General features: G+C 36.4%; 1 protein-coding gene and 1 pseudogene across 1 annotated transcript in view; one reads left to right on the top strand and one right to left on the bottom strand.

Moving 5' to 3' along the window:
- Positions 1-18778, bottom strand: part of MYO9A (myosin IXA) — a 401408-nt gene that overhangs the window by 307943 nt on the left and 74687 nt on the right. The window lies entirely within an intron of this gene.
- Positions 11507-14421, top strand: LOC143652695 (eukaryotic translation initiation factor 4 gamma 2 pseudogene; annotated as a pseudogene).

Genomic DNA, 18778 nt, shown 5'->3' with positions numbered 1-18778 from the left:
ACACCTATAAGAATGGTTGCTATTAAACAATCAGGAATCCATTAATGTTGGAGACGATATGGAGAAACTGGGACACTTATGCACTGCTGGTGGGAGTGTACAATGGTGCAGCCACTATGGAAGACTGCTTGGTGGTTCCTTAGAAAACTAAATACCGAGCTGCCCTATGACCCAGCAATAGCAATACTTGGTATATACCCAGAAGAGCTGAAAGCAACAACACAAACAGACATTTGCACACTGATGTGCATAGCAGCATTATTCACAATCGCCAAAAGATGGAAACAAACAAAATGCCCATCAACAGATGAGTGGATCAACAAAATGTGGTATATACATACGATGGAATATTATGCAGCAGTAAGACAAAATGACGTCCTGAAGCACATGACGAGATGGATGAGCCTTGAAGACATAATGCTGACCAAAATTAGCCGGGCACAAAAGGATAGATACTGTATGATTCCACTTTTATGACCAGCATGAAAGTATAATCAGAGACTTATAATACAGAATACAGGGGACTTAGAGATACATAGAAGCTAGAGATGGGTGAAACGTTAGCTAATGAGGTTGAACTCCAATGTTAAGGAATAGATAGGAGTGAAGGTGAGTCTCTAGTAGGTCTAGAAGTAATATTATCATATTGAAGATGAACAAGATTGAAAGGGGTTGTATAGACCTACATGTCCCACTGACTCACACTAGAAACATGGATGATTTCTTGTAAGAATTACTTCAAAGATACAATTCTTATATAAAGAGTGTTTAAGTTCAGAGTATGGGGGAAAAGTGCTATTGCATGCTATGAGCTATGTTCAGGTGGAAACAATCAGTGCTACCATAGCAACAGCAGAGGTAAATAATGGGGTGAGGACAAGACTTAAGAGGAGGTTTAGATTTCCTATTTGGTGAGGGTGTATTTATTGGTTTTCTGTCTCTTAGGAACAATGGAATTATCTACAATTGAGAATGTTCATGGACTGTGGACTTTGGGTCCTAATCATGATGCCCTATGAATGTAGGAGGCTTAAGGATGCACTGACAGAGAAGTAGAATGGAGAATGATGGTGTATACTTATGAACAAAGGCTGTGCTGCTACAAAAAGGAACAATGTCGTGAGGCACGCAACAATGTGAATGAACATATGGGACATCTGGAGAGAAAAAATAAGCCAGAAACAAAAAAAACAACAATGGTATGGTCACCTTTAGAAAATGCTGATAAGAAAACAGGGGACTAGATTGTAAGCTTTTAGAACAGACACATTAAGTCCGGAGTGGTGATTATTATTTCTGGATTTTTGAGAGGCTGTTTTACATATATAACCTGATATTTAGAGATAAGAATGAAGCCGAATCGGTTGGGGTTAAAATAATTCAGAACATGGGGGTAAAGAAGACAGTGTCTATATTTCAGAACCAGACATACTCTTTGAGACCAATGGAAGAAAGGTTTATTTGATCTGGAACTGAAATTTTCTGTCATGCATAATCTAATTCAACCTATCTGTACAGCTCATTTGAACAACTAAAACACAGGGAGCACAGAATGAGAAAGAGGTCCTCTAATCCTGCATAGATTATTGTTATGCCTGGAAACATCCTGGAGTATATTAAGCAGATAATCAAAAAGTATTGGCAAAGTTCCCTGAGGGAGGGGAGGAAGACTATGAAACTATTAAACCTTGCCATCAGGGAATCCCCTGATACTGTGTCAAACTTCAGGGACACTCAAATCAATAGGCCATGCCCTCAATCATGAGGCTTACTCTTGTGAAGCTTATGTAGGTAGCACAGAAGCTTAGACTACCTATAAGCATGCCTAAGAGTTACCTCTGGAGGACCTCTGTTGTTGCTCAGATGTGGCCTCAGTCTCTCTAAGCCCAACTCTGCAAGTGAAATCACTGCCCTCCCCCGCTATGTGGGACATGACATCCAGGGGTGAAAGTCTCCCTGGCAACGTGGGAGAGGACTCCCAGGGATGAATCCAGACATGGCACCATGGGATCAACAATTCCATCCCGACCAAATGGGGGAAAAGAACTATAATTAATAAAGTATCAGTGGCAGAGAGAGTTCAAATAGAGTCGAGAGGCTACTCTGGAGGTTGCTCTTATGCAAGCTTCAGGTAGACATTGCTACCTATCATAACCTACCAACCCCCAACGAGGACCATTCCAGCTAATCCCTAAAGAACACCTACGATAATTTATAGGGTTCCAGGCACTAGAGTAACTTTCCAGAAACTTACAACCTCCAGATGGGTCCTTGGTCCAGGTAAGTTCTGAAACCTAGCCGAGCCTCTCCAGAACATCAGATAGTTCCATCTCTCCACTCCATGGGTTACTGACCCCTTCCAATATAAAAAATTTGGAATTGCCATCGCCCAAACAACCCCGATGAGAGGTATGGAAAGATCAAAGGTGATGGCGGAATTATACATAGAAGATAGGACTTAACAAATGACTATGAATGCTGAATCATTAAGTTGATATCTCTTTTAGTCCCCAGTATTTTAGAGCAGCTAGAGGAAAAACCTAAAATTGTGAAAGCATAACCCATGTCAAAGTCTGAAATATGTTCTACAACTAATTGTGGTGCTGTGCTTTGAAATTTATAGCTTTTGTACATATATGTTACTGTTCACAAAAAAAAGACAGGAAAAAGAAGTTGACTGGGATGATAAAAAAGTATTAAAGCCCTCTAGCCTCCTATATTTTGGAGCAGCTAAAAGGAAAAATAAGAGAGGATCATATGGTAGCCCATGACAAACTTTGGGATCTATCCTGTAACCACTTTTTGAAGAGTGTTTTGAAACTACTGCTTTTTTCTTTGCTTTGTATATGTCATACTAGGCAATAAAAAAAAGTTTAAAAAAATCAAAAGAAAAAAGAGAAGGAGGAGTATAAGGAGAAGATAGAATTTGACAATGAGTATGACTGCTGAATCATTACATTGATATTTCTTTTGGTCTCCCGTATCTTGGTGCAGCTAAAAGAAAAACAAAAAATCATGGAACTGGAACCTATACCAAACTCTAAAATCTTGTTCTATAATTAACTGATATACAATAAAAAAAAGTTTAAACAAATAGTATGTCTTTAAAAAGCAGCATGGTTAATATTAATTTAAACATAAGTACAGAATTTGACATTCCTCAGACAATGATCAGGTCTCAGGAAATTAGCACACTAGTAATAATCTGATTACTATCCAAAAAATATTTTAAAAATAAACCACTAGGATAGTTTGATATAATCAAGCATCCACATAGGATCAATCACATGTATACAATCTGTGGATTTTTTTTCTTATATGCAGTTAGCCATTATATGTTATAAGTTATACCTAATAATCTTTTATAAAATATCCTATTAAAACTTAGAGGAATATTTACTACAGAGGGATTTTTACTGTTACTTATACTATACATTTGAACCCACTGTAATAGAATAGTCCCAAGATTAAGGGAAAGTACTGTAAAACATCATCAGCAATTCTGAATATGGATATCACCATACTCTGTAAACTGTTCCCATTATGTGGAAAATCCATTATAGTACACACTATCTCTGAACTTCATCCGGTTCTGATTTTACCCCAACCAGCCAGTAACAGTCAGTCAGATTCCATCTTGATTGCAGAATGTTAACCTTTAAGAACATTTGGAATCTGATTTCTTAATGGTTTAGTAGTCTATAACTATACGAATTTATTTATTTTCTCTTTTTCTAAAACAGAATCTTTAGGAATAATTATCCCTAATGTGGTTAATTCTTAAGTAGAAATGGTCTTGAAATTTTCTTCAGGTATTCATTACAGCTCTCTTTATCATTTCACTTGTAACAGTTTCGATTCTTTTGTTCACAAGTAAATATAAGCAAATAATTTATCTCAATTCAAAAAATTGTAGGTGTGAATTCAATAAACAGAAATAGCTTTTTAAAAAGTGACATAATATATGCAATGCATGAATCATAATGAATTTTTTTAATTATTCACGTTTTGTGGTAATCAGTTTAATTGCTTTGACTATATAGAAACTGTATTTTTCCTATACTGCATCCTTTAAAGACTCAAAAATATTGCTATTAATATTGATCTGAATTGTATGTTAACTTTTTCTGCTTTAAGAATGTGTAATTAATCATAAAATGACTATTTCGTTATATGGACTAGTTAACATCCATCTAATAAAAGCATACATAAAATTTAAATATAAAATAAAACAGCATAGTACAAGCACAAGGACAGAGACAGAGACATGGAATCAAACCGAGAGATCAGAAAACAGCCCTCATATTTATGGTCAAATGATTTTTGACAAGGGGACAGAGACCACTCAATTGGGAAAGAACAGTCTTTTCAACAAATGGTGCTGGGAAAACTGGATCTCCATTTGCAAAAGAGAAAAGGACCTGTACATCACATGTTATATAAAAATCCACTCAAAGTGGATCAAAATCCTAAACATAAGAGCCAAAACTGTTAAACTCCTAGAAGAAACATACGTAAAGACTGAGATGGTATAATCTAGGAATGCCTCGAGTGTACAATGATAGTGACTAAATAAACAAATTAAAAAAATGTTTCTGCATCAGGAAGAAAAAAAGAGTTTATATTAAAGTTAGAATATATTTGTACGAGGGCATAGTATAAGACAGTAGTAATAAAGGAATAAAAATGCTGGAAAACATATCAGATAAAGGTCTAATATCCAGAATTTATAATGAGATTGTTCAACTCAACAACAAAAAGAAGCCAACCCAATTACACAATGGGAAAAAGACTTGAATAGACACCTCTCAGAGGAGGAAATACAAATGGCCAAAAAGCACATGAAGAGATGCTCAATGTCCCTGGCCATTAGAGAAATGCAAATCAAAACCACAATGAGATATCATCTCACACCCACCAGAATGGCCATTATCAACAAAACAGAAAATGACAAGTGCTGGAGAGGATGCGGTGAAAGAGGCACACTTATCCACTGTTGGTGGGAATGTCAAATGGTGCAACCACTGTGGAAGGCAGTTTGGCGGTTCCTCAAAAAGCTGAATATAGAATTGCCATACGACCCAGCAATACCATTGCTGGGAATCTACTCAAAGGAATTAAGGGCAAAAACTCAAACAGACATTTGCACACGAATGTTTATAGCAGCGTTATTTACAATTGCAAAGAGATGGAAACAGCCAAAATGTCCATCAACAGATGAGTGGCTAAACAAACTGTGGTATATACATACGATGGAATATTATGCAGCTTTAAGGCAGGATAAACTTATGAAGCATGTAATAACATGGATGGACCTAGAGAACATTATGCTGAGTGAGTCTAGCCAAAAACTAAAAGACAAATACTGTATGGTCCCAATGATGTGAATCGACACTCGAGAATAAACTTGGAATATGTCATTGGTAACAGAGTTCAGCAGGAGTTAGAAACAGGGTAAGATAATGGGTAATTGGAGCTGATGGGATACAGACTGTGCAATAGGACTAGATACAAAAATTCAAAAATGGACAGCACAATAATACCTAATTGTAAAGTAATCATGTTAAAACACTGAATGAAGCTGCATCCGAGCTATAGGTTTTTGTTTTGTTTTGTTCTTACTATTATTTTATTTTTTTTCTCTATATTAACATTCTATATCTTTTTCAGTTATATTGCTAGTTCTTCTAAACCGATGCAAATGTACTAAGAAACGATGATCATGCATCTATGTGATGATGTTAAGAATTACTGATTGCATATGTAGAATGGTATGATATCTAAAAAAAAAAAAAATGGACAGTACAATACTACCTAATTGTAACGTAATTATGTTAAAACACTGAATGAAGCTGAATATGAGCTATAGTTTTTTTTCTTATATATTTTTGTACTTTTTATTTTTATTTTTATTTTTTCTCTATATTATCATTTTATTTCTTTTTCTGTTGTCTTGCTATTTCTTTTTCTAAATCGATGCATATGTACTAAGAAATGATGATCATACATCTATGTGATGATATTAAGAATTACTGATTGCATATGTAGAATGGAATGATTTCTAAATGTTGTGTTAGTTAATTTTTTTTAATTAATAAAAAAAAAATGCTGGAAAATTTTAAAAAGCAGAAAAATAAAGAGTAACCTAAGAAGACCTCATAGAAGAAATGACACTTGTAAAACCTTTAAACAAGGAAGTAGCATTTTAATAAACAGAGTGCTGAACTAGCTTTTTTTAGAAGTCAGAACTTAATTTTGTGACCTAACATATTCCTGGTACTATTTAGCATTTGGGAATAACGTTGCGAAAAATTTGAGTTTTTTCTGGATAGAAATCCCTTAAGTTTTGAAAAGCTGATTATAATTTAAACTTGGAGCTATTCTAACCTTTGAAGGTAGTGCTAGACTGGACTGAGAAATAAGCCATATTATAAAGTAATCATTTGTGTGTTATGAATATAATATATATAAATGCCTGGCTGTGTTTCAAATCAAGCATAAATTTCTTCCATCTTCCATTATTTTATACTATCTCTGTATGTTCTCCCCATCATGAATGCTATTACTAAAAGAAACTATGCATGTTCAGAAAGCTTTGTGAATATATCAAATTTATTTGATTATGTGCAGTCTAGATAAATAAAAATAGGTGGGATAAACAGTATCCTTATTATTTCCCACACTAAAATGATCATATTCTCGGATTAAAAGTGAATTTTGTTTGTATACTGACTGCAAGCCCGGTCAAACTGGGTATTCATCAAAACTAAAATTTAGTTTTCTCCTTGTTAAAATAACGAGAATTGTTAGTCTGCTCTTAATGTAAAGTTTTTTGTTTGTTTGTTTGTTTTTTGTTTTTTCACATGGGCAGGTACCGGTAAACGAACCCGGGTCTTCGGCATGGCAAGCGAGAACTCTGCCACTGAGCCACCATTGTCTGCCTTAATGCAAAATTTTTTTTTAAAGTTTTTTTCTTAATCATCTGAGTACTCTGCTTGGAAAACAAAACTTTTACATCAGAATAATATCCTCATGAATGTTTATGCTGGCCTTATCATCCTTTATTTCAGAAGACAAACCTTCTTACTGTTCAGGGAAAAACTGCTACAAAGAATTTGTTCTTTCACTTTGTAAAAGGTAAGGTGCTAAAGTACCTTTAATATATTGCATTGGAAGTGTTTGGGAAGTATTAGAGTGGTTAAAAGGGATTTTCTATCCTGTTATTAGCTAAATTTGTATGAGTAAAATGTTATTCACACACTTAGAAATTGTATAAAAATTCCTAGAGGCTTGATAATGTTCTCACTGTCCATGTTACATCCTGATACTAATCTGCATGATGTTTAACAGTGTTATGTTATTGGTCTTGCTTTTAGTTAATCTTAGAAAAAGGCTCCAGATCATAGAAATAGTCAGATTTACTCAGTCATACTGCTTTGCTCTAATGTGTTTCTAAAAATATATGTGATAAGCTATAAGCAAAGCTTCATCTGCAACAAAGAAAGAATTTAAAAGAAGCAAGACAAATATATAAATTATATTTTATCTGTTTATTAACAGAACTCTTAGCAAATATGCAAAAGTGAATAAGAATCAAACCTCTGTTATGGTTTGTTAATTAAAACAAAAAACTTCAGGAAGCATCTTCAGAACCGTGAATTATGCAATGGTTTCAGAGACTTTATATAAGAAAAAATAGATAAATGGAACATCATCAAAATTCAAAACTTTCTGCCTCTTACTTTGTGGTGAAAGTAAAACCACCACCTACACAAAGGGAGAAATATTTGGAAACCACATATTCAATCAGGGTTTAATATCCAGCGTATGTAAAGAAATCCTTAAACTTAACAATAAAAAGACAGACAACCTAACTGAAAAGTGGGCAAAGACTTGAATAAACATCTCTCCAAAGCAATACACAAATGGCCAAGAAGTACATGGAAAGACTCAACATACAAGGCAGCCCAAGCATTCGTCACCATTCCTTGCAGGGAGCTGAAATGTGGGATGTCTAGCCTAGTGAGTCTGCCATCTGTGAAGTAAAACAGGGTACTGTGTGGCAGATCTGCCCTTCCAGGATGTTTACCACTCAGGAAATGTTACAATGCTCCATGCTTTGTACACACACAGTGCCAAGACCAGCTCCTACTATCTAATACATAGCTTGGCAGTGAGTAATTCTACTCAGACTTCTTCTGATTGGCTAGGATGCATCAGGAACTTATTAAGGTGCTGATTATTTGGGGATCTTCATCACAGACTATCTGCAGAAATGGCATGAATTGTAACCAATTGGGTGCTACCCCAATGTTATGAAAGTTTATAAAGATGTAGTTACAAAAGACTAAAGGAAACCACTGGGTTATGCGTGGAGTCTGGCCTAGATCCAACAAATCTGAACCTCTGCATATCTTCCTTGTCAAGGTGGACGTATATGTGGCTGACGGAACAGAGGACTTTCCTAGTCCCAGCAACCACACAGGTGCAGTTATGAATCCAGCTTTTTAGGACTATATCAAATGTATCCTTGTAACATCTTAATATCAAAAATAGCCTTCTTAGTGGGGGAAAAAAAAGATGCTCAAAATCATCAGCCGTCAGGGAAATGCAAATCCAAACCACAATCAAATACCATTTCATGCTCATTAGAATGGTAAAAAAAAAAATTACAACCAGGATATAGGAACATTCATTGTAAATGAGTGGCAATGTAAAATGATACAGCTGTCTTTCACAGTTTGGCAGTCCCTCAGAAAGTTAAGTATGGAATTATCACATGCCCTGGCCACCCACTGTTAGATATATACCCCAAAGGATTTAAAGCAGGGACTCAAGCAGGTATATGCATGCCAGTATACATAGAGGCATTATTCACAATTTCCAAAAGATGGAAGCAACCTGAGTGTCCATCAACCAATGAATGGATAAAAAAATGTGATCTATATATATGTAATGATTTAAGTTCACATGCCAACTTGGCCAGGTAATGCTGTCCAGTTGTTTGGTCAAACAACCATTAGCATGACTGTTACTGTGAGGACATTTTGTGTAATTAAATTATCAGTAAGTTAACTGCATATATGGCTGATCATATTGACCATCAACTGAGAAGACCGCTGACAACGAGAGAAGTCTTGTATAATCAGTTGAAGGCTGTCAAAAGTAAAACAATGATTTCATCAGTCAGAAAAGAAAATTTCCATCTCCACTTCAGCGAGCCAGCTTCTCCTGGGAAGCTCATCAAAAACTTTCATTAGAGTACTCAGCTCGTAGCCTTGCCCTACAGAATTTGGACTTGTGCATCCCCACAGTCACACGAGACAATTCTTACCAAAATCTCAGTCCTCAAGGGCAGCTAGTAAATAGCCCTGTCTGGAACTCTCTGGAACAACTGTCCGGGGGCAGCTTTGGAGAACATAAGAACACTTATACCATAAAAGAAAGAGACTGATAACCTCAGTGAAGATCTGTGAGTAGATTTCTCCATGCGGTGGATGCTGGTATCCATCCCCCAGCGGTGAGGCAGCCTGCCCCTGGAGTCACTCCCTGACTGACAAGAGAAGCCCTCTTTTCTAAGAAAGGATGTGGGTGTGTGTGTGTGGGGGGGGTGTTACTACTCTCTCTCTCTCTCTCTCTCTCTCTCTCACACACACACACACACACAACACCAGGCACCAAATGTGGCTTTTGATCAGCAAATATGGACTTCTGCATTCCAGCACCAAGCACAGCTAAAGTTTCAACCTTAGGACACAAAGCAGCTAGCAGCCTGTTTCAACCCCACTCCCAGGAGGGGAGAAAGTCTGATGATTGAAATGCTTAGTAATTTCTCAGGACAGCAGGAATAATATGCTGAAAGGCTGCTCCTACCCAAGAAAGGATGGGGACAGACCAGGCACCAATCCCAGCTTTCGATTAAAGAATTCAGATTGCTGGATCCCAGCTCCAAAAAGAGCTATTCTCCAAAGCTCCCAGAAGAGTAAGTAGCCAGCATGTATTCAGATGAATAAGAGCTGAAAAAATTCTGATCAGTTAAAACACTAAATATCAAGAATAATTGTGAATTACTGATTATATATGTAGAATGGAATGATCACATATTGGGAATGCTTGTGTTTCTTTCTGTAATTTTTTTTAAATTAATAAAAAAGTTTAAAAAAAAAGATCTAGAATAAGTTGAACCAAGCATCAAAGAAGAGATGTATCACAAAGCCAATCAACAAGAAAACTATGGTAAAGAAACTGATGGCCATAATAAATCATCAAGATATTCAGATGCCTAGACACCAGCAAAAAATCACAAGCTACACTAAGAGATAGGAAGATGTGGCCCAGTCAAAGGTCAAAAACTAAAACATCAGGCAAGATACAGGAGTTAGAACAACTAAATAATGATGTTCAAATAAATCTCACAAATCAGTTCAAGGAGATAAAGGAAAATGTGGCAAAAGAGATAAAGGATATAAAGAAGACAGTGGTAGACCACGAATAATTTGAAGGAAGGCAAAAAAAATTCATTTTTTAAATTGGGAAATGAAAGGTAAAACAGAAGAGATAAAAATATATACAACAGCAGATGTGAAAAGGCAAAAGAAAGGATCACTGACCTAGAGGTTAGGACATCTGAAGCCTTACACACAAAAGACAAGAAAGGGAAAAGAATGGAAACATTTGAGCAGAGTATCAAGGAATTCAATGACAGCATGAAGTGTGCAAATATACATGTCATGAGTGTCCCAGAAGGAGAAGAGAAGGAAAAGGGGGTGGAAAGAATGTGTGAGGAAATAATGGTCAAAAATTTCCCAATTCTTACGAAAAACATCAATATACAGGTCCAAGAAGTACAACATACTTCATAGAAAATACATACAAATAGACCTACTCCAAGACACCTAATAATCAGACTGCCAAACGTCAACAACGTAAGAGAGAATTCTGAAAGCAGCAAGAGAAAAGCAATTAATCACAATAAGGGAAACTCTATTAGAAAAATGAAAATGAAAACACAACATATCAAAACTTATGAGATGCAAAGAAGGCAGAGCTGAGAGAGATATTTATACCCCCAAATGCCTAAATTTAAAAAGAAGAGTTAAAATCGAAGACATAATTGAACACCTGCAGAAACAAGAAAAAACATAGCAAACTAACCCCAAAGTAAGCAAAGGAAAGAAAAACAAAGATTAGAGCAGAAATAAATGAAATTGAAAATAAAAAATGCAATAGAATCAACAAAACCATAACTTGATTCTTTGAAAAAAAAATCAATAAAATTGGCAAACCATTAGTAAGACTGACAAAGAAAAAAAGAGAAGAGGCAGATAAAATCAGAAAGAAGGGGGACATGAGTACTGACTACACAGAAATAAAAAAGATCGTAAGACAATATTATGAACCACATGCCAAGAAATTAGACAAAATGGACAATTTCCTACAAATACACAACTTACACTAACTAGAAAAGAAACAGAAGACTTCAACAAACCAATCAGAAGTAAGGAGAATGAAACAGTCATCAAATCCTCCCATCAAAGAAAAGCACAGGTGAATTCTACCAATCATTCAAAGAATTAATACCAATCCTGCTCAAACACTTCCAAAAAATTGAAGAGAAGGAAACACTACCTAAATCATTCTATCAAGCCATCATCACCTAATACCAAAGCCAAGAAAAGGCAAAAAAATTAAATAAAATTAAAAGCCAAGTTTGGTAATGAATATAGATGGAAAAACCTTTAATTACATACTAGAAAATCAAATTCAACAGCACATTAAAATAATTATACGCCATGATCAAGTGGGCTTTTTTTTTTTTTGCGTGGGCAGGCAGCGGGAACCAAACCCAGGTCTCTGGCATGGCAGGTGAGAATTCTGCCACTGAGCCACCATTGTACTGCCCATGTTTTTTAAAATACTTTTATTATAAACAACAAACATACAAACATTCTTCACATACAATTTTTTTTTTTAACATGGGCAGGCACCGGGAACCGAACCCGAGTCCTCTGGCATGGCAGACAAGCATTCTTGCCTGCTGAGCCACCGTGGCCCACCCAAATATTCTTGACATACAAACATTCTTGGCATGGACACAATCAATGGCTCACAATATCACTGCATAGTTGTGTATCCATTGTCATGGTCATTTTTTTGAACATTTGCATTTCTCCAGCAAAAGAAAGAAAAAAGAAAAAGAAAAGACTCATATATGTCATATCCCTTGCCATTCCCTTTCGCTGACCACTAGTATTTCAATCTACCCAATCTATTTTAACTTTTGTTCTCCCTACTACTTGTTTATGTCTTATCCATATTTTTTACTCATCTGTCCATACTGTACATAAAAGGAGCATCAGACACAAGGTTTTCACAATCACACAGTCACACTGCAAAAGCTGTATCATTATACAGTCATCTTCAAGAAACACGGCTACTGAAAACCAGCTCCACAGTTTCAGGTACTTCCCTCTAGTCACTCTAATATACCATTAACTAAAAAGGGGATATCTATATAATGCATAAGTATAACTTCCAGGATAACCTCTCAGCTCTGTTTGAAATCTCTCAGCCACTGACGCTTTATTTTGTCTCATTTCTCTCTTCCCCCTTTCAGTCAAAAAAGGTTTTCTCAATCCCTTGATACTGGGTCCCAGCTCATTCCAGGATTTCTGTCCCATGTCACCAGAGAAGTTTACACTCCTGGGAGTCATGTCCCACGTAGAAAGGGGGAGGGCAGTGAGTTCACTTGCTGTGTTGGCTGAGAGAGAGAGAGAGACCACATCTGAGCAGCAAAAGAGGTTCTCTGGGGGTGACTCTTAGTCCTAATTTTACGTAAACTTAGCCTATCCTTTGCGGGGATAAGTTTCATAGGGACAAACCCAAGACTGAGGGCTCGACTTATTGATTTGGTTGTCCCCATCAAGTGGGCTTTATCCTAAGTATGAAAAGGTTTCTAACACAAGAAAATCAATTAATGTAATACACCACATCAACAAAAAACAAAGGGGAAAACAACATAAGCATCCTGACACCTAAAAGGCATTTGACAAAGTCAGCATGCTTTCTTCATACTAACACTTAGAAAGATAAGAATGGAAGGTAACTTCCAAAAAATGTTAAAGGGCGTATATATAAAAACAACAGCTAGCATCAAACCCAATGGCAAAAGACTGAAAGCTTTCCCTGTAAGATCTGGAAAAAATAAAAAATGTTCACTGTCACCATTGTAGTTTAACAACGCACTACACGTTCTAGCAGAGTAATTAGGCAAGAAAATAAAAGGCATCAAATTGGAAAAGAGGTAAAACTTTCACTCTTTGCAGATGGCATGATCCTATATTTAGAAAGTCCAAAAAAATCTACAACAAAGGTATGAGAATAAATGAGTTCAGCAGGCCAGCAACAAGCCAGAGCTCTATGGAGGTGGTAGTGGGTGGGTGGTAGCTGCAGCAGAGACTCCTCCGAAGTGAGAGCTTCAAGTTGTTCCCAACTCCTTCCTCCCTCTTCCCTCCCTTTTTTTGTTATCAATTTCCCCCTTCCTCATTCTCCATGAGTGGATCCGGAGGAGGCAGCTGCAGTGGCCGCTGCTGACTTCTCAGTGAAGGTTTATCATTTCTCCCTCCCCACCCCTATCCATTAATATTATTCTTTTGAAGATTCTTCATTGTCAAGTCGCCAAAGTAGACAGTGCGACTGCAGAAGGGTGTGCTTCTTGTTTCACTGTTTCTTCAGACGGAGGAGGAAGTAGGGGTGCACCTCAGCACTATCCTAAGACTGCTGGCAACAGCGAGTTCCTGGTGAAAACCCCAGAGCAAAACACTGAGAAATGGATTCCTGCACTAAGCACTAGACGAGATGACAATCCCACAGCAGACAACTACACAAACGAAAAAGAATGACATGATACAATCTTCAGGAAAGTAAGAGGCATACTAAATAAGCTTACTCCTGCAAAGTCTGACAAGCTACGCTTTGAGCTCCTCAATGTGGGTATAGAGTCTAAACTTATCCTTAAAGGGGTCTACTGCTGATTGCGGACAAAGCCCTAGAGGATCCAAAGCATAGCTCACTGTATGCTCAGCTATGTCTGTGAATGGCAGAAGATGCACCAAACTTTTGATGGCCCAGCAGGAGAGGGTCAACCAGGACAGAAGCAAAGCACAGCATTCAGACATCTCCTAATTTCCAAATTACAAGATGAATTTAAAAGCCATACCAGATATGTTGATGTCTAGGATAAGCGTGAAAATCCCCTTCTCCCAGAGGAGAAGGAATAGAAAGCCATTATTAAGATCAAGATGTTGGGGAGCATCAAATTCATTGGAGAACTTGACCAGCTGGATCTTATTCATGAATCTATCCTTCCTAAGTGCATCAAAACACTTTTTTTTTTTAATTAAAGGAAAGAAAAAAAAAAAAGATATTAACACAACATTTAGAAATCATACCATTCTACATATGCACTCAGTAATTCTTAACATCATCACATAGATGCATGATCATTGTTTCTTAGTACATTTGCATCGGTTTAGAGGAACTAGCAACACAACAGAAAAAGATATAAAATGTTAATATAAAGAAAAGAAATAAAAGTAGTAGTAATAGTAAAAAACAACAACAACAAACAAACCAACAAGCAAACAAAAACAAAAAAAACCCTATAGCTCAGATGCAGCTTCATTCAGTATTTTAACATGATTACTTTACAATTAGGTATTATTGTGCTGTCCATTTTTGAGTTTTTGTATCTAGTCCTGTTGCACAGTCTGTATCCCTTCAGCTTCAATTACCCATTGTCTTACCCTGTTTCTGACTCCTGCTGAACTCTATTACCAATGACATATTTCAAGTTTATTCTCGAATGTCCGTTCACATCAGTGAGACCATACAGTATTTGTCCTTTAGTTTTTGGCTGGATTAACTCAGCATAATATTCTCTAGGTCCATCCATGTTATTACATGGTTCATAAGTTTATCTTGTCTTAAAGCTGCATAATATTCCATCGTACGTATATACCACAGTTTGTTTAGCCACTCTTCTGTTGATGGAGATTTTGGCTGTTTCCATCTCTTTGCAAATGTAAATAACGCTGCTATAAACATTGGTGTGCAAATGTCCGTTTGTGTCTTTGCCCTTAAGTCCTTTGAGTAGATACCTAGCAATGGTATTGCTGGGTCGTATGGCAATTCTATATTCAGCTTTTTGAGGAACCGCCAAACTGCCTTCCACAGTGGTTGCACCCTTTGACATTCCCACCAACAGTGGATAAGTGTGCCTGTTTCTCCGCATCCTCTCCAGCACTTGTCATTTTCTGTTTTGTTGATAATGGCCATTCTGGTGGGTGTGAGATGATATCTCATTGTGGTTTTGATTTGCATTTCTCTAATGGCCAGGGACATTGAGCATCTCTTCATGTGCCTCTTGGCCATCCGTATTTCTTCTTCTGGTAGGTGTCTGTTTAAGTCTTTTTCCCATTTTGTAATTGGGTTGGCTGTCTTTTTGTTGTTGAGTTGAATAATCTCTTTATAAATTCTGGATACTAGACCTTTATCTGATATGTCGTTTCCAAATATTGTCTCCCATTGTGTAGACTGTCTTTCTACTTTTGTGATGAAGTTCTCTGATGCACAAAAGTGTTTAATTTTGAGGAGCTCCCATTTATTTATTTCCTTCTTCAGTGTTCTTGCTTTAGGTTTAAGGTCCATAAAACCACCTCCAGTTGTAAGATCCATAAGATATCTCCCAACATTTTCCTCTAACTGTTTTATGGTCTTAGACCTAATGTTTAGATCTTTGATCCATTTTGAGTTAACTTTTGTATAGGGTGTGAGAGATGAGTCTTCTTTCATTCTTTTGCATATGGATATCCAGTTCTCTAGGCACCATTTATTGAAGAGACTGTTCTGTCCCAGGTGAGTTGGCTTGACTCCCTTATCAAAGATCAAATGACCATAGATGAGAGGGTCTATATCTGAGCACTCTATTCGATTCCATTGGTCGATATATCTATCTTTATGCCAATACCATGCTGTTTTGACCACTGTGGCTTCATAATATGCCTTAAAGTCAGGCAGCGCGAGACCTCCAGCTTCATTTTTTTTCCTCAAGATGTTTTTAGCAATTCGGGGTACCCTGCCCTTCCAGATAAATTTGCTTATTGGTTTTTCTATTTCTGAAAAATAAGTTGTTGGGATTTTGATTGGTATTGCATTGAATCTGTAAATCAATTTAGGTAGGATTGACATCTTAACTATATTTAGTCTTCCAATCCATGAACACGGTATGCCCTTCCATCTATTTAGGTCTTCTGTGATTTCTTTTAACAGTTTTTTGTAGTTTTCTTTATATAGGTTTTTTGTCTCTTTGGTTAAATTTATTCCTAGGTATTTTATTCTTTTAGTTGCGATTGTAAATGGGATTCGTTTCTTGATTTCCGCCTCAGCTTGTTCATTACTAGTGTATAGAAAAGCTACAGATTTTTGAATGTTGATCTTGTAGCCTGCTACTTTGCTGTACTCATTTATTAGCTCTAGTAATTTTGTTGTGGATTTTTCTGGGTTTTCTACATATAGTATCATATCGTCTGCAAACAGTGATAGTTTTACTTCTTCCTTTCCAATTTTGATGCCTTGTATTTCTTTTTCTTGCCTAATTGCTCTGGCTAGAACTTCCAACACAATGTTGAATAATAGTGGTGATAGTGGACATCCTTGTCTTGTTCCTGATCTTAGGGGGAAAGTTTTCAATTTTTCCCCATTGAGGATGATATTAGCTGTGGGTTTTTCATATATTCCCTCTATGATTTTAAGGAAGTTCCCTTGTATTCCTATCTTTTGAAGTGTTTTCAGCAGGAAAGGATGTTGAATCTTGTCAAATGCCTTCTCTGCATCAATTGAGATGATCATGTGATTTTTCTGCTTTGATTTGTTGATATGGTGTATTACATTAATTGATTTTCTTATGTTGAACCATCCTTGCATATCTGGGATGAATCCTACTTGGTCATGATGTATAATTCTTTTAATGTGTTGTGGGATACGATTTGCTAGAATTTTATTGAGGATTTTTGCATCTGTATTCATTAGAGAGATTGGTCTGTAGTTTTCTTTTTTTGTAATATCTTTGCCTGGTTTTGGTATGAGGGTGATGTTGGCTTCATAGAATGAATTAGGTAGTTTTCCCTCCACTTCGATTATGTTGAAGAGTTTGAGGAGAGTAGGTACTAATTCTTTCTGGAACGTTTGGTAGAATTCACATGTGAAGCCGTCTGGTCCTGGACTTTTCTTTTTAGGGAGCTTTTGAATAACTAATTCAATCTCTTTACTTGTGATTGGTTTGTTGAGGTCGTCTATTTCTTCTTGAGTCAAAGTTGGTTGTTCATGTCTTTCCAGGAACCTGTCCATTTCTTCTAAATTGTTGTATTTATTAGCGTAAAGTTGTTCATAGTATCCTGTTATTACCTCCTTTATTTCTGTGAGGTCAGTAGTTATGTCTCCTCTTTCATTTCTAATCTTATTTATTTGCATCCTCTCTCTTCTTCTTTTTGTCAATCTTGCTAAGGGCCCATCAATCTTATTGATTTTCTCATAGAACCAACTTCTGGTCTTATTGATTTTCTCTATTGTTTTCATGTTTTCAATTTCATTTATTTCTGCTCTAATCTTTGTTATTTCTTTCCTTTTGCTTGCTTTGGGATTAGTTTGCTGTTCTTTCTCCAGTTCTTCCAAGTGGACAGTTAATTCCTGCATTTTTGCCTTTTCTTCTTTTCTGATAAAGGCATTTAGGGCAATAAATTTCCCTCTTAGCACTGCCTTTGCTGCGTCCCATAAGTTTTGATATGTTGTGTCTTCATTTTCATTTGCCTCTAGGTATTTACTAATTTCTCTTGCAATTTCTTCTTTGACCCACTTGTTGTTTAAGAGTGTGTTGTTGAGCCTCCATGTATTTATGAATTTTCTGGCACTCTGCCTATTATTGATTTCCAACTTCATTCCTTTATGATCCGAGAAAGTGTTGTGTATGATTTCAATATTTTTAAATTTGTTAAGACTTGCTTTGTGACCCAGCATATGGTCTATCTTTGAGAATGATCCATGAGCACTTGAAAAAAAGGTGTATCCTGCTGTTGTGGGATGTAATGTCCTATAAATGTCTGTTAAGTCAAGTTCATTTATAGTAATATTCAGGTTCTCTATTTCTTTATTGATCCTCTGTGTAGATGTTCTGTCCATTGATGAGAGTGGTGAATTGAAGTCTCCAACTATTATGGTATATGTGTCTATTTCCCTCTTCAGTGTTTGCAGTGTATTCCTCACGTATTTTGGGGCATTCTGGTTCGGTGCGTAAATATTTATGATTGTTATGTCTTCTTGCTTAATTGTTCCTTTTAATAGTATATAGTGTCCTTCTTTGTCTCTTTTAACTGTTTTACATTTGAAGTCTAATTTGTTGGATATTAGTATAGCCACTCCTGCTCTTTTCTGGTTGTTGTTTGCATGAAATATCTTTTCCCAACCTTTCACTTTCAACCTATATTTATCTTTGGGTCTAAGATGTGTTTCCTGTAGACAGCATATAGAAGGATCCTGTTTTTTAATCCATTCTGCCAGTCTATGTCTTTTAATTGGGGAATTCAGTCCATTGACATTTAGAGTTATTACTGTTTGGATAATATTTTCCTCTACCATTTTGCCTTTTGTATTATATATATCATATCTGACTTTCCTTCTTTCTACACTTTTCTCCATGTCTCTCTCTTCTGTCTTTTTGTATCTG

This window comes from Tamandua tetradactyla, chromosome 12 (genome assembly GCF_023851605.1).
Source record: "Tamandua tetradactyla isolate mTamTet1 chromosome 12, mTamTet1.pri, whole genome shotgun sequence".
Classification (NCBI taxonomy): Eukaryota; Metazoa; Chordata; class Mammalia; order Pilosa; family Myrmecophagidae; genus Tamandua; species Tamandua tetradactyla.
The sequence above is the reverse complement of the archived record's forward strand: the minus strand, read 5'-3'. Positions and strand labels throughout refer to the sequence as shown.